Source organism: Adiantum capillus-veneris, chromosome 16 (assembly GCF_014529385.1).
Source record: "Adiantum capillus-veneris isolate H3 chromosome 16, ASM1452938v2, whole genome shotgun sequence".
Taxonomy (NCBI): domain Eukaryota; kingdom Viridiplantae; phylum Streptophyta; class Polypodiopsida; order Polypodiales; family Pteridaceae; genus Adiantum; species Adiantum capillus-veneris.
The window spans coordinates 65,268,747-65,283,681 of NC_140946.1; positions in this window are offsets into that span (position 1 = coordinate 65,268,747).

The following is a 14,935-nucleotide window of genomic DNA, read 5'->3' on the forward strand; positions in this document are numbered from 1 at the left end:
CAGACTGGACAAATGCTATTGCTCGCACCAAGCTGACTGGACACCGACGTTGATGGAAATGAAGGTAGTCCCAACAACAATCCTCTTGAATCACATTCCTCTGCACATACATTTTAAGAAGAATAAAGAGGAGGAGCAAGCCCCAAAAGGTAAAAGAAAACTGTTGGGAACAGGAGCACACCTATTCAAAGATCCTCTTTTCAGGAATCTAACCAAGAAAGCACTGGATAAGCTAAAAAAAGATGTCGACCTCAACAAACACAACACGTGGGACCTCTTTGATCGGAGCATCCAGAAAGCAATCAAAACCTCGGGCCCCCAAATCAAGAAAGCTAGGGAGGATCACCTGTTGCATCTTACAGTGGAGGTACAATTGCTTACCACTATAAAAGCCAATGGGCATGCTACTGAGGTCGAACACAAACGATGGCTTCAAGCCAAATCGAACCTTGCTAATGAGCAGTTAGAAGATATCAAAAAGGCTAGACTTCTCTATAGGGAGACTTTTTTGCAACCAGAAGCCTCCAATCAAGCTCAGTTTTTTAGGGCTTTAAAAATCAAGAAGAGCCAGGGCCACGTCTGGATGAGAAAGGGACAGCAGTTCATAACCAAGATGAAATGGCTGGTCTGATGCTGAGCTATCTCAGTCAAATCATTGGATGGTCGGAGACCCAGACCTAGTCCCAAGAAGTCAAATCATTGAAACGGCTAGAGGGACCTTGCTTTAGAGTGTTAAAAAGGAAATTCCCCACTGAGAAGCTAATAACTTGGAACGGGCATTTTTCGATGAATGTGCACTAGCATTGCAAGCCCTTGGCAAGGAAAAGTCCCTTGGTTGGGATGGGATGACGGTGGAATGCTATAGAGAATTTCAGGATGATCTCAAGGCCCCAATCACAAGGTTGGCCAATAAAGCCATGGTCGAAGGGTCGTTGGAGACAAGTGTAAAGAGAGGGCTTATCAAGCCCATCCCAAAACAGATCTGCTGTTCTAAACTGAAACATTGGCGCCCAATAACGATAATGTCGGTGGACTACAAAATTATAGCTAAAGCAGTGGCCCTCAGACTAGCCCCTTACTAACCAAGATCATCTCCCCCCATCAACATGGTTTCATTAAAGGAAGATCCATTTACGATAACATATTGGCAGCAATGGTGGGCATAGAATACGCAGCTGTCACAAAGCAGGAGTGCATTCTGCTGTTGCAGTTAGACCTGGACAAGGCCTATGATAGAATAACATGGACATATATAGAAGCCGTCATGGAAGCTCTAGGCTTTGGACCGCGCCTCTGTCCAGCTGGTTCGCGTTATGGGGGCTGGAAGCCAGTCAGAGCTTCTATTCAATGATAGAATTGTGGGCTCTTTTGAGGTCAAAAGGTCAATTAAACAGGGATTCCCTCTCGCCCCCTTACTTTTCGCCATAGGATCACATCCTTTAATCACAACGCTCGAAGCTAGTGCTGAACAAGGGGAGGTCCAAGGCCTTGTTTTACCAGGAAATAGACAACTCCTGGCAAAAATATTTGCAGAAGATTCTCTCCTCTTCTTGAAGGCGTGCCCTTGGGTCATTAGAAAAGCTCTAGAGATTGTACAAATGTTCTCAATAGCTTCGGGGTCCCAGTGTAATATAGAGAAGTCAAGGATGATTTCCCTATCGAAAAATGACTCATTTGACCCTACTGTCTGGTCAGGGGAGATTATCACAAAAGGGAATATCTTTAGACATCTGGGAGCCCCCTTGGGGGTGGATGTAACTCATAAGCAAAGATTCGAGTGGGTGCTTGAAAAAATCAAAACAAAAATGAGTAGGTGGGAGTATACTCTTCTCCCATTCCCAAGTCGGATAAAAGTGATGAATGCCTTTATGATTCCTTATATTGCCTTCACTAGCCCGCTTCTCAAGATGGCTAAGTGCCACTGTAAAGAGTTCTTAAAACCAGTAAAAACTTTTTTAATGGAAAAATAACACGAAATCTTCTAGGCCATGGCAATGGACCCGTTGGGAATCAGCTGCTCGGCCAGGGAATCAAGGAGGCCTCGAGATTCTCAACCCTGTGGCCCATGCAAAAGCTTGTTGCGCCAAATTTGTTGTTTCCTTGGCTAAACAGGATCAAGTTTGGGCTGTCATGATCAGAGATATGATTGAAGCAACTAAACTTGGCACGAAGGGTGGAAAGTGGAGAGGGGTGGAGGTCCATGACAAACTGTTAGCCCCGGCGTGGTCTACCTTAAGACTGGGGGGCAAACTGGGGGGCAGCTCAGGAGAATTGGTAAGAAAATGCAATAGAGTAGCAGGAGTCTTAAAGTGGGGGGAAGAAGCCAGATACTTCAAGAACTCCATCTTGCATTGGTCCCCCTGGCTCTCCAAAGTTGTAGATCCGCCACAAACTCCCTATTGGATTGAGACAGCCAGGAAGCTGAATAATAAGGGTCTGAACCAACTTGAGCACTTCTGGGACAGTGTCAACAAGAGTTGGAAAACTATTGACCTTATGGTTGCCCAGTACCAACTAAATAGCTTGGAGGTCTTGCTTGTCCACAAAGTGATGAAAGTGCTTGACAATCTAGTGATGCCAATCTGTGCTTCGTAGTTAGATTGGAATGCCTGGAAATGGCCTGGAAGCAGTCTCTTGTGGAAACCCCATACTAAAATCATTTATCAGACAATGATGCAAATGAAGAATTGGTCTAGCCCCCTTAACAAGTTATGAAAAAAGCAATGGCCGGAGGAAAGGTGGGAGCATGTAATGGAAAACATATGGAAGCCAAAGGTTCCGTAGTACATGAAGGTTTTCTTATGGAAGGTTATTTGGGGTGCTCTACCAAGACGGGGGTGAAGATTCAAGAGAGAGGGATTGGGTCAGATCGATGCTTGGGGTGCAGATTAGCTAGTGAAGATCTGGCCCACCTGCTCATGGACTGCCCAACTATAAAAGGCCTAGCAGGGAAAGTATGCAAGTGGGTCCAGAGAACATGGAAAATTAGTTTTTTCAAGACTGACCTTTGCCTTGGAAGTAGAAATTCAGGTAGTCCTGCACTCCTCGTCAGCACTTAGATCGTCAGATACGTCTTCTTTCATAATGTATGGCAGACAAGGAACTGCCGTGTTTTTGAAGAAGGATTTGAGGTGGCAAGCTTCGCAGAAATTATACAAGAAAGCAAAGTGCTATATGGGCACTCGGGCGCAAACATCACTTGGAAGGATTGGTCTAGGACTACTTGTGCCTTGTTATCAGTAGATGGAATGCCTAGGATGGGGGTAAATCTTGGCCATTGATAAATAAAAGATCTCAGAATGACAAGACGGTATGGGCTTTGTGTATCAAGGATGTGGAGGTGGGGGTGGTAGGGGTGGCTGCCCTGATAGCCGTTGTAATTTTGATCCCTGGATGTTGTCATGGCTTAACATGAGAATGACAAAACCTTGTAATTTTTTGGGCTGCTCAATATAATCCACTCACAATTGTGAGTTTTGCCAAAAAAAAGGTGCAAATGACGTGAAAGTGTACATGAACAAATAGTGTGCACCTTATTGTACTAAGCTACTTATGGATTATTGTATTAGGTAATAATGTAAAAAACATTGCTATGCTTGTGCACAAAACATAGATGAGATGCAAGCAAGGCATCTAGAGAGAAACATAGATGGAAGGGTCAATCACATTTTTAATATTAAAAGAAATCCAACTCATCTCTTTGGAATTGGAAGCTTTCTTGGTACATTGGAAAGTATAAGCCCTAATCTTCTCATAACTCTACTCTTAGATATGAAAAGTTTTATAACTATACAATGTAGTAGTTATGGGCCTTCATCTTTAAACGTTTGCTAGCTTACCCAGTTTGTACTTCTCAACTTGGTAGCATTTTTGTCAACCCTAAGTAGTTATGATGTGCACTACTACCATGTCTTGCTCATAAGAAAGGTACAAGGATAAAAGCAAGTAAGAGAGTGGAGCAGAGACATTGAATCCAATCGTGTTCTTATCATTAAAACCAATTATAGAACCCACTTCATTTTAAAAAAAACTTTTATTATTACATAGACTTCTCTTAGCTTTCATCTCTTCACACCATGTTAACTTATCTAATCTCTATAATCATGCTTGATAGCATTGCTAGATCAAGGTAGAACAAAAGGAGGAATCTCTCTCTCTCTCTCTCTCTCTCTCTCTCTATATATATATATATATATATATATATATATATTCACACACACACACACACACACACACACACACACACACACACACACACACACCGATAGAATTAGAGCACTCCTAAGTTTGTTGAACAAGGGCTAGCACCTCATGAAAAATAATGTCTATGAGAAGTTTCTCCAATCTTGGTATCAAAGAATGCTTTGCAGCATCTACTAAGAGGTCGTGTCATGCATCACTTTTATAAATGCAATAGACTATACATGTAAGAATAGAGTATTGATAGTGTTCCACTTGGAAGAGAAGATAGCCCTATGAGAATAGAGACATTGTTTCCTTGGCCGCAGCAACGCGCGGGTCACATACTAGTAAAGTACTAATGATCTACTACATATGTTATCTTTTGTATATGCTCATATGCACTATGTAAAACCTCTATTCAAATGACATAACTTGAAGTTCTACTCTACTATATATGCCATCTTTTGTAGCTGCTCATTTGCACTATGTACTACCTCTATTCAACTGCAATTAAGGGTGGATTCACAAACGTTCGCGGATATTTGTGAGCTCCAAATTCCTTGTCCGCCCAGATTTGCAACACCTTGAATGGACGTCTCCAATAATTTTCACAAAAAAATTGCGGACAAAAGAAATATAAAAATTGTCATAATTTAACAGGTCGTCGTGGCTTCCCTTGGTTAGTTTAGCAAGTGCCTGCAGACACAGCAACCATGGTTGGAGTTTTTCACGCTTTCAGCTTTTTGTATGTCCACAAGCTCCATGGGATGGGCGATGGGGGGGGGGGTCCGAGCATTGCTGCAATTTGTCCACTGAGTCAGCTGCCAGCTTATGGCCATCCGGGTAGTGTGTGAAGCTGTTTCAGGAATGTTCGTTGAAGTGGTGTCTTTTATTGGAAGTATGCAATCACATGGGAATGTCTGTGGACATTTTTGAATGCATCCTAATGAAGTTATTATTTGTATATGCTCACATGCGGTAGGGGGTATCGACTGGAGTTTATTGAAAAAACAATGTGAATCAAGCAAGATGCGATGTGTCACGCGAAGCAGGGGAAATCACATCAAAGGGTGCACCGACTCAGCAAGGTTGAAGGCTGCCCATGGGGAGAGTCGCAATGCTTGTGAGGGTGCCCTGGAGCTTGGAGCTGGCACGCGCAGAGCTCCTAGAGTCTTTTTTTTTTCAATTATACGACTAGCCACTGCTTACAGCCTGATGTGTTGGTGCGTGTGGTCATGAGAGTGATAAAGTGGTCATACATGTTGCGGGGTAGAGTTCGACTGTGTTGTAGCCCTTTAAAATTAGCATTGGTATTAAAAGTTCCACCTAAGGGGAGAGGAATCTAGTGGAGAAATGAATATAGTAAATGATTATACACTACCATGTCACATACTGTACTGGCTCAAATATTAAAAAAACCACATAATGTACTTGCTCAAATATTAAAAAAACCACTGACTTTCACGATCCCCTCCCCACAAACGAAAAAAAACTCACGTCTGCAGTCGTATCACCCCCCTCACTCCTAGCCTAGCTCCACCTTCGGCTCCGTGCCCCTCCCCCATCACTGACATGGTTGGGCTCGCCTGAGCTCCCTCGAGAGCTCTGGGCGCATGAGTAGCAGTCGAGCTGCGATTTATAATGGATATTCCCAAATCCCCTCAAAACTCCATGTCTGAACGCGCGATAGAGACAGGAGAGAGACACCTTACTCCCTTCTTTGTCGTATTCCCTCATACCTTCCTCCTCCTCTCTTGTGCATGCCCTCCTTCCCTCCTCACGGCTTTTGGCTCCCCCTGTGCAAGAGAGAGAGAGAGAGAGAGAGAGAGAGAGAGAGAGAGAGAGAGAGAGAGAGAGAGAGAGAGGGAGGGAGGGAGGGAGGGAGATCAAACCGCCCATCGCCTTTGTGCAGCTCAATATCACCTTCGACAATTTTCTAGAATGACCCTCCCCCCTTTCTTTTTGCCTCCCCTCCAATTCTTTTCCCCCGATAACCCAGGGATGAATCTCATTCGAATTCGAGGCAATTCACCATTTTTTCTGAAATCAAATAGACATAGTGTAGCCCAACTAGTATGCCTTGATTGCCAAGCTTTGGAGGAGGTAGAGCAAGGCATAAAGTTGGAGAGTGCCGGAATGAGTTCTGATATGTACAATGTATAAGTTATTGAGAAGCAATAGCAAAGAATACTATTAATGTGTGATGAAGGCAAGGTGCAACATTTGTATGTCATGTATAAGTTTGTTGTAAAATATATAAGTTGTTGCTACACGGCTTGTTTTTTATTTCTTGATCATTTTTTATAGAAGTATTAGACATGGAAGTTTATAGAAGGTGAGCTTGAAGAAATGTTGATAAGTGGTATTGTGGTAGCTTAGCTGGCTGCGGGAATGGATTGTCTATTTCTCTTGATGTTATTGCAAGACATCTAGGTAATGTGGATGGACTACTATCTTGATCAGTCGTTGAGCTGCAGTACATGTAGCAGTTGAACCCTAAAATTGAAAGCTGCATGATGTTGTTGTAGAAAAAATTACAGAACTTAAGCTAAACAGAACATAACATAAAAAGTCTCACAGATAATAGAGAAACATAACTCAAAAATTATCATAGATATTAGAGGAAAAGACTCTTGAGAAGTAGTTTAATACAGAAGAGAGACCTGAATGAGAGATGTTACCCTAGAACAAAGATTGAATGTCGTTGCACGCTATATTTTTCTATGGTGTTTTAAATAATAGTATTTCTTGCAGCTTGGAGGATGTCCCTTCAAATTATTGTATCCTTTGGTGGACGTTGCATCTTGAGTAATTATATCTTGTGCTTCTAGTGCAATAGCAATGCTCCTATCGTGTGTATTGTGTAGTACATGAAACTCGAAGTTTTGACAAAATGGTGGAAAGGACGACACATCATGTTTCATCCGTTTTGGTGGATTTGTCATGTGCGCTCTTTTCCTAGCTTCAAAATCGGATGTCATGCCTATATAAACACAGTTATTGATTTTTCATCTAATAGAGTATACTATGTAGCTCTCTTCGTCTGTCGTTGTCTTTTAGGAGTTGGAGCAGTGTCGGAACGGACCGCTTCCTTTTGTGAAGTAGTTATATTGTTGGGGATCTCCTTGTTGGTATCGTTGTCGTTTTCCTGCACTGAAGTGGTGGGTTCAATAATTAGATAATTATTTAATTAGATACTTATATTCTTTAAGGGGTACAGATGGTTATCATATAGCGGTTCAAGCTTTCGAAATGGATTGGTTGTCTCACCAAACCGGGCATCAAAAAGGTCTTTGTTAAAATGCCATGTGAATTTCTCATCAGTTAAGATTGCTCTCTCGTTCCCTTTGAATTCGTTTGAAAACTCTTTGACCGTGTTGGAAGTGCCTAGCTTGCTGTATTCTTGTCAAGGACGACCAATTTATCAAGGGCAATTTTTTAACCGTAGTGAAGCATCTCGATTGTGTAGGTGGTGATTCTAGCAGTCTTTGTGTTCAGTATTTCTTGTGCTTCTGTGTTTAGTAGTAGTTTGTTTGACTTGTCAAAGTCAATGCCCAACGATAGAAGTATCTCTTTTTGTACCCTATAGAAAAAGATAGATGTTGTAGGAGCAACCAAATCTGTTAATGTTTAGTGTTTGTAATACAAGAATATGAAGAGTTCAAAGTACCTGTTGCTAACTTTAGCTCGCTATTTCTATATTCTTTGTTCTTATTGCTGCATTTATTGATGTATGAGTGGAGGAGCTGAGTCATGCAGAACCCTTCAATGAATGCACCCGGGGCCTCGCCAGCCATATTTGCTAGTTGCACTTGATTTGAAGTTGGGTATACGGAAGAACTGTTTTTTGGTTTTGAGGTAGTTGCGATGCTGATGAACCTATCAAATATCTGAATGATAGAGAAAGAGAAATATCATGGTTGTGCCTTCTAAATATTGAATGACATAAAATGTAGCTACGAAATAGATTAATGCAAGGAGTGGTTACCTGGTCGATGTCCATAAGGAGATGCTGGAGGTTGTTACTTGCTGTGAAGGAGATCTGCATTCAAGAAAATTGTCGTCAAAGAATTGATTGTATAGTCCATGCACCGAATGAGATGAAAGACCCAAAGAAGTAGAGGACTTGTTTGTGAAAATGAGGGAGGAAATGTTTAACCATTGGGGGAGTGTTTTACTGGCCGGCCAAAACATCCTTGGGGTTGGAATGTTCAATATTTTGAGATGGCGTTGTTGGTCGCATTTCTAACACCCCATTTTTTGTAAATTTGTACATACGAACATGACGCCCGATGTCAAAAGTGTGTGTGGGCTTTCTCTTTGTGGGGTTTTTATCTTGCTTTAGCAAGCACATGTACATGCACTGCAAGTCGCTAGTCTAGTGACAGCTGTCGGGCTACTGTAAGTGCCTATGAGTGAGTTTTTTGAAGCGAGACTTGTATATAAATTAAACTCATGTACAAACTTAAAAAATTTCAGCCAAAATCCAGAATTTTGCAGGCTTGAGCTCGTTGTGCCTCCTTGATGGTTCCGGTTGCAGTTTTTGCCTCCGCCTTGCCTACTCTACACGTAGTCGTACCGGGACAGCTCCCTGTTAGCATCAATTTTGCATGTAGCGGCGTGTAGATTCAATTTTTATCATCTTCATATTTCTCACTAGTCATTTTTCAAGCTTTCTCTCAAGCTTTAAAGTGTCCCAATTGGAGTTGTACTCATCAAGTTACGACTAGTTCTCTGCAGGGTTATGGCTATGGCAGCCTACTGGCGAATTGTGTGCAGACCGATTAGGAGGGCATGTATCTATGAATTGTGGAATTGATGTTGAATTTGTGGGTTTGTGATGTTAAATGGTGAAAGAGGAGACCTTTTTCTTCATACGCATTGGTCGGCGTGTGCTGTAAATCCGTGCTCTGGTAGGGTTTTGCTCCTATGTGACATAGTCTCTTGGGTGGACGACGACTAGTAAATTCCCAAGGGGACTACTCTTGTTGGACTTGTGGTGTTTTATATGGATTTTCCAAAGCTTTTGGTTTTGTTGTAGTGCTCTTTCAATGCTCTTGGGTGAGATCGCTATAGAGGTGTTTTAGTTTGCTTGTTTCCCAACAGTGTTTTGGTGCCCGCCACCGAGGATCTTCTTCAAGTGACCCTCAATTGACAGCTTTGATGGCTATGGTGACGGAGTTTACAAGTTTCTATGGTCATGTAGGTGAGGATGCCCTGATGCATTCGTTGAGAAGATGGAATTTTCTTGTTTGATTTCAAATAAGGAAGATCCAATGATATGCTCAAGATTTTGTTCTTTTGCTTGAAAGAAGATGCAAGGACATGGTATGATGAGTATGAGTCTTGGTGGAACTCATCTCAACCTTCACAAGTGATGAATTATCATGAGGTCAAGAAGGTCTTCCTTGAGAGTTCTAATAAGGTAGGGCACCCAACGGATGTATGGCACTCCATTGAAGGACTTGTGCAATGTGATGGTCAAAGTGTAGATGCCTTTGTCAAGGAATTCAATGCTTTGTGGCGAAGATGGTGTGTTGCTTTGGGAAGTGATGCTCCTCCTCTTCTGCTTAAAAAGTGTATGTTTATGCAAAGTCTGAGGGTTGATTTGAAGTTAAAGGTTGAGCTTAAAAGGCCACTTACATTTGATGATGCAGTAAAGGTTGCAAATCATAAGGAATGGAAGCTAGAGAGAGTGAAGCAACTTGGATTGCAAGAAGATGTGAAACCAAATGTATCTTATGTTTTAGACATAAATATGGACAAGGTATGCAATGAAGGATTCCATGTTTCTCATTCTCTTGAGCATGTGAAAGAAGAATTCCATATGCATAATGAGGTCAAGAAGAATGCTCAATGTATGCCATCTTTGTTGTTTAAGAGATTTGATGTCAACGTTCATGTCAAAGATGATGATGCTAGTAAGGTGGATGTAGGCAAGAAGGCTACCATGGTCATGAATGAGTCTCAATAGCAAGGAAATGATAATTTTAAATGTCCAAGTCGCATGGATAATGATTTTAATATATGTTACAATGAGGAGGAGGATGTCTCCGATACCAATGTTGTTGTCGTCAATTCTTCTCTTGTAGATGAGGTAGTCGAGGATCACATGATGGAGGTCAAGGAAGATAACAACGATAATGAGGGTGTTGTGTATGCTGAGGGTTCTCAAGTATATGATTTTGGTGATTGTATGCAAAAGGGTGATGAAGCAATTAGGTATACTACTTGTGTTGTTGATGAAGAGCCTATCAATGAGAAACTTGATGATGTGCATGATGGTGTGGGTGATCCTGCCTTAATTGATGAAGAGAATAGTGAGGTTTTAGAAGATATGGAAAATGATGGAGATTCTCTTGTTATGCCTCATGTGAATATGGTTGATGCTACCTTGTTTGATCCTCTTGTTAAGGAGCCTAAGTTATGCATGGAAGATAGCTTACCTATCAAGCATGGTGTGGTTGAGTTGGTGGATGGATGCTTAGCCAAGAGTGGGGATAATGAGATGGATATGCATGAGAATATGAAAATGGCTGAGGTAAAAGTGGAAGGCATTTTGGATGAGATGTTAAAGGCTTCCTTGCATGCGATAATAATGAAAGGGTCTTTCTCTGTTGTATTTGTTGAGAGTCCTTTATGCCTAAACAGGATTTGGATTCTACATATGGTTTATGCTTTGATATTGGGAGTGACACAAATGATATGGATGGTGTTTCTTCATGCATTTTGTGCTTATTATAGCTTTTTGATCCAGGTGGGAAAAATTGTTATGCTACTGCTGAGCATGAATGCTCTAGCAGACTGGAGGGTTGGCAAACTATGTTGGGTGCATTTTTGACACCCCATTTTTTGTAAATTTGTACATATGGACATGACGTCTGATGTCAAAAGTGTGTGTGGACTTTCTTTTTGTGGGGCTTTTATCTTGATTTAGCAAGCACATGTACATGCACTGCAAGTCGCTAGTCTAGTGACAGCTGTCGGGCTATTGTAAGTGCCCGTGAGTGAGTTTTTTGAAGCGAGACTTGTATATAACTTAAACTCATGTACAAACTTAAAAAAGTTCAGCCAAACTCCAGAATTTTGCAGGTTTGAGCTCGTTGTGCCTCCTTGATGGTTTCCATTGCAGTTTTTGCCCCCGCCTTGCCTACTCTACGCGTAGTCATACCGGGACAGCTCCTTGTTTGCATCAATTTGCATGTAGCGGCGTGTAGATTCAAATTTTTTCATCTTCAGCTTTCTTGCCAGTCATTTTTCAATCTTTCTCTCAAGATTTAAAGTGCCCCAATTGGAGTTGTGCTCTTCAGGTTATGACTAGTTCTCTACAGGGTTATGGCTATGGCAGTCTAGTGGCAAATTGTATGCAGACAGATTCGGAGGGCATGTATCTATGAATTATGGAATTGAGGTTGAAGTTATGAGTTTGTGTCATTCAATTGTGAAAGGAGAGTCTCTTGTCTTCATATGCATTGGTCGGCGTGTGCTGCAAATCCGTCCTTTTTTGATAGGGTTTTGCTCCTATGTGACATAGTCTCTTGGGTGGGCGACGGCTAGTAAATTCCCAAGGGTCTACTCTTGTTGGACTTGTGATGTTTCAAAAGGATTTTCCAAAGATTTTGGTGTTGTTTTTGTTCTCTTTCAACGCTCTTGGGTGACATTGCTATAGAGGTGTTTCAGTTTGCTTGTTTCCCAACAACGTCTTTCTGTCACACGAGAGAACATGACTATGCCAATCCTGGGGTGAAAGCTTGTTTTATAACGAGGATGGATTTCTTTGATATCATTGCTCCTTGGATTTGTACCCAGTGGTTGCATACGCGAGTGACAAAGGGGATGTGCTTTTGTGGAACCATTTGCAGTTGATTGCCCTTGTATCATGCTTAGTCCTTCGTATTGTCATGGTGGTATTAGTGTAAAGTAACATTACTTCTATAACAGCAATTTTACCGGTGCAGTCGTATGAATAGGAAAGTATACGACAAGCGGAGCCATTCGCGGCACCTATAGCCAAGTTAATGTTCTCTGTAATCATACATCTAGCCCCAATTGCAGTATTGTCCATCTCATGGAATGCCTTGTCTTGGAGCCATTCCTATAGTAATGGTTCGTCGAGAGCATTTTTCTTCAGAGAAATGGCAACAATATCGGATGCCGAGAAGGACTTTTGCAGAATCAAGTTGTTGTACTTAAATACATCCTCCCTATGAGTACATATCAGTGTAGTAGCGTCATCGATTACTCTTAGAAGTTCAGTTTCATTAATTACACATTGTGAAAGCGTTTCTGCTATCTGTTGTTCTGTTGGTTTCTTGACACGGATCATATCCAAGAATTGGATGTAAGCGGGCTCTGCAGCATGGTGAACTGAGAAGGTCATGTTGTGGGTAGTGGCTACAGCGATGTAAGCTGAGTTTTGTATGTTGCAAACATGGCATAATGGCTCCTGGTGATGGCAGACTGGAGGAAGTTGCGCCAAATCCCCAAAAAGCAAGATGAGCTTCTGATTGAATGGATTGAGAATTGTTCCATTACTGATGTTAACTATCTGGCGAATGACCATATTGAAGATTGTACTCGTTAGCATTGATATCTCATCTATGATAATGACGTTAGCACCATGTATGGCGACAAATATTTCATATGTGGGATGAATTGCTTGAAAAAAATGCTGTTTGGAACAAGGCATCCTGAATTGATAGTGGACTGTAGTTGCCAGGCTGCTAAGGCGGGCAGCCGCTGCTCCAGTTGATGCAGTGAGGATAACGGTCTTATTATTTTCTATGAAGCTTGAGGTGAAGAATTTTATGAGGAATGTTTTTCCACATCCTGGAACGCCTATAATGACATGGAGGCCATTTCTTAGGCCTGATATACGATCGAAGATTGCTTGTTGTTGAGAGGTCAGAACTGCATTGTTGGTCTCAGCGAACTCTTGCAGTAGCTTCAGCATTCTAGCACGACTTTGAGATACTCCTGGTTCGACTGTGTGATTCACTGTACAAGTGAGTGGATCTTCATGATTGGGGATGAACTTTTGTTTTATGAGGTTTAAAGTGTGTCCTGTATTTTCAGAGACGAGCATATTGCGTTGGGTGTGCTCATTTATATACATCTCCAAGTCTTCATCATCAAGAATCATCCCACAGATTTTGCACTTCAAGAAGTAAGAAGAGGGTGTGTTGGTTGGTGATAGTAGCTCCATCTCATTCCTAAAGGAAAGTTTTTGCAATAAGACGTTGAAGAAGAATCCCTCTGTTTGATGGCCAAGATCATATTCTGTAAATCTGATGAGGTGTTGTTTCTCTGTGATGTTGTTGTTGTACGCATCACGAAAACTCACTACAGGAGGATGCTTGTGTGGCTTTAGGATTTTGTATCTTCTGTGGTAGTCATAGAACGTAATCTTTTCAAAATGAAGGGCCGTTGCACAATATAAATCAATTGGATGCATGACTATAGTTTGGCTACGAGATAGCAAACTTTGTCGTATTGATGGTGGAGAGGAGTCGATGTATTCAACTCGTTCACTCCTTGTGTTGATTGGTATTTTCAAACATTTGATTGCTGCCTCTGTGTTGCAGATATTGGCTTTGATAATAAAGAGGCTGCAATTTGTTGAAGCTTTACTTTGTCCAAGCCATGAAGTCCAAGCCTTGCTGCATCATCTGTGGAGAGGTTTATTTTCCAAGGGGTTCTGGTTTCATTGCATACTTGAGAAGGCAATGCGATATAGATGAATTTGTGACTCTTTGAATATTCATGTGTGCCTTCCATAGGAGCAAGATTGTGGGATGGTACGGAACAACATTTCGATGGTCATACCCAAGACGATAGTAAAGCCATCTAGCGGTACATGCATCCATACTTGCAGTCATGCTGTATTATGGCTCAAACAGGAAGCCGTATTTTCACACTCTAGCTGATCCCATGACTCTGCAAGAGTCTCTGCATTTGTGTATCTGTTTTGTGATAACGAGGTTCGGCAGCTCAATGGTGAAGATGTCTTGTGATTCTGCTGGTATGTATACAGCAATCTCGTTTGTACCTTCGTCAGAGATCCATAGTATGATATGTGCATGTAGTGAGCCTCGATTTTACACTTCGTAGTGCACCATGTGATGCTCTACATGGCCAAGTATTTTGCTTCCATTGATGATGTATTTATTCAGGAAAGTGTGCAAGCGAAGGTGAAACAGTGCTAGAGACTCTACAGGGCAATCGTTCCACTTGAAGTCTTGGTTGTAGCCTTTAGCAAGTTTTTCAATTGTGATGACTTCTTGCCATCTTGTTTGGGAAACCTCATCAACAGTGAATGTCAAGAACAGATGTGGTAGTCCCCATGTGTCCACCATTGTTATGAGGTCTCTCAAGTTTTGTCGATGCCACGATGGAGTACCTTGGCATTGTGGCTGGGAGATTGTATCGAATAATATGCTTTATTGCATCATGTGTAGATGCAGTGGTGTGTGTTCATTTGTAGTTATCAATATCCCTTTCAAAAATGTACTATTGTGGAGTTTGAAATCATGATAGCTTGTTTCAGTTGGTACATCATGACCAAATATGGCTTGTACAATCTGTACACAGCGAAGGAAGTTCCGATTCTCATTCTAATGTATTCACTAAAGTCGAATTCTCCTTGGTAGTTTCCTTTTCCTGTGGGAAAGAGGAAAGGGAATATTTTTGATTCTAATGTGATATCCTGCACTTCAAATTCATGGGCCGGAAGTCCATTGTATTGAAAGCTGAC